Source organism: Herpailurus yagouaroundi, unplaced genomic scaffold, assembly GCF_014898765.1.
Source record: "Herpailurus yagouaroundi ecotype Mexico unplaced genomic scaffold, PumYag 159, whole genome shotgun sequence".
NCBI classification, from domain to species: domain Eukaryota; kingdom Metazoa; phylum Chordata; class Mammalia; order Carnivora; family Felidae; genus Herpailurus; species Herpailurus yagouaroundi.
Window position 1 is genome coordinate 35,243,880 of NW_024412400.1, and position 2,517 is coordinate 35,246,396.

Sequence of the window (2,517 nt, forward strand, 5' to 3'; positions counted from 1 at the left end):
TCCCGGCTTCTACCCACTAGATTCCCCCAACCAAAAGGATGTCTCCAGACATCTCCAAGCGCCTGGGAGAGGGGTGCAGAATCACACTGCTCTAGACAGCCGTTCCCCTGTCAGGTCGGTTTCCCATCTCATCTCACCTGGCTCTGGGACCCTCAGGCCATCAGTTGTTCACCCAGATCCTGACTCTTGCGTCCCTCCCTAGCCAGCTCAGGGCTCATCTCGGTGGACAGCCAGGACACCCTGTCCCAGCCCTGCCCAGCCTGAAGGTGCAAGAAGAAACCCCTGTGGCTCAGTCAGATGGATGGGTGGATCCTGGCATGGACTGGGTTCTCTGTGGCATCTACTCAGGGCCAGCCATGACCCTGGGCTTCCCTGTCAGCTTGACTCACCAGAACCGGGAATGAGCCAAGGGCTTAAGCAGTAAACTGGCCATTTCTTGGTTACCTGAAACTAGTTTAAACCCTTCTTCCTGCTCCTCTGAGCCATCCAGCCTGGCCAGCCAGATTTCTCACCTATCGCAACCTTCATCCTTTGTGCTAAGTCTCCCTTTGTGCTGAGATGGTGTATGCCAAATGCCCAGCACAGTGCTTGGCACACGGCAGTGCCTGGCCCAGTCCGTTGTGGCCCTTTGCCATGCCCAGAGCAGTCCTTTCATGCTCTAGGCAGAGGCATGCCCTCCTCACCTGTCTGGTCCTCTTCTGTTCATCCTAAAGAACCAACATCTGGCCACTCCTCCCTCCTCTGGCCACCTTACAGGTTTCCTGCCTACCTGACCTTACTCTTCTGAGGTGGCCAGCTGGGCACTTAATTCAGCCTGGTTGTGCTGCCTTTGTCCTCCCGGAGGGTCAGTAGACTCTTGCCCTTCTAGATCTGCTCCCAGGAGGGCTCTCCCAAGTGTGTCCCCTGCTGGCTGTGCTGTTGCAGCTGGGGGTTGGTTGTGAGGGTAGGCTTTAAAGGCTGAGTGCTTGGTTTGAAGGTAAAAAATGTGTCACTGTCCAGCTGAGTACCCCTGGGTAAGTTGCTTCTCCCTTCTGTACCTCAGTTCCCACATCTGTAAAATGGGGACACTCTGACTACCTACCTCTTAAGGAGGTGAGAAGCAAAGGAGACAACGAATATAAAGGGCATGGCACAGAGTATTCCTCCAGACATACTGCTATTTGAGCCAGAGAGAGGGGGCCTTATGAGTGAGGGAGAAGGCAAGGGAGAAAACGTGCTGACCTGTGTCCCCTTCTGGGGCCTTAAGGTCAGTCTAATGAATTGAAATGAAAAGTACTCCGTGGGTGTCATGGAATCATTAGGTATCATCACAGTTATTTGCATTTAATGCATTATTCAGTATTTTTTGGAGTTTGTTTTTGTCTGAGATGCTGTCACTTGGGATGTGTAGTGCAAAGAGAGTAACAGTGTATAAAGAACGGTGGGGGGAGGGGGGTTGTGTGGAGTTGGCAATCAGTGAGGGCTCCCTGGAGGAGGTGAGGCTCTGGCTGGATCTTGACAACAGCCAGGAGGAGGGGAGGAGAGGCCCTGGGAAGGGAGAGAGGGGAACAAAGGAATGCTGTGGAAGGAGGAGGCTTGTTGATGACTGAAAGGGAGAGAGATATAAACACGCTAAAACATCCTAATTGGGCTTGCTTCATTCACAAGCCTTAAGAACAGCAGTGGAGATCCACAATCTTTGGGATCTCTGGTGCCAGAGAGCCACCAAAACCATGGAGCAGAGGAAGCAAGCCAGTGGGGAACCACCCTGAGGCTGTGCATATACAGTGGCACTGGTAGGCACTGTGAGCAATCCTAGAGTAGCGGGAAGCGGGACAGGAAAGAGCCAAGGGCCCTGAGGGAAAGAGGGGCTCAGAGGAGCTAAGGAGGAAATGTGCATTTCATTCTTTAGCAGATCAGTCTGCTCCATGGGGATAAATTAGAGCTCAGGGAGCCATCTCCATGAAATGACTCATTGATTGCCCACGACCCTTATAATCGCCTTGTGTGCTGGCCAGTCCTGTCCCTGAGTCACTGAGAGGTCAAGCAGCTTGCCCGGTGTCCCCAGTTGTTGGGGCAACAGAGCTTCCTCAGGGAGAAGGGATTGGAGCAGAGAGTCCTGGAACAGACCCTGAGGCTCTGTCCCTCCCCAAAAGATGCTCCTCAAAAAAAAAAAACGCTGGGGCAGAAAGTACCTTCCAGCCCCAGCCCCACCCTCTGCAGGTCTCCCACACCTAGAGACTTGAGTCTCCCAGCAGGGGACAGGTGACTACATAGTCCTCCCTCCTGTTTATAAAGAAAACCTTTCTCATCTGACACCACACCCCTGCTTCTCTTCTAAAGGGCTCATTTTATTTTGGAGACTTGTTAAAAAAAAATCTTCCCTTTCCCTGTGTTCAAATATGTCTCTGGAGTTATTTTCTGGAGAACGACCCTGCTCCAATCCCTGAGCTGTCATGGTGCCATCTGTGAGGTTAATGCCTGAAGGGATGAGAGTGGCCCAAAAAAGCTGCCTTCCTGTGTTGGGCTGTGTTCAGG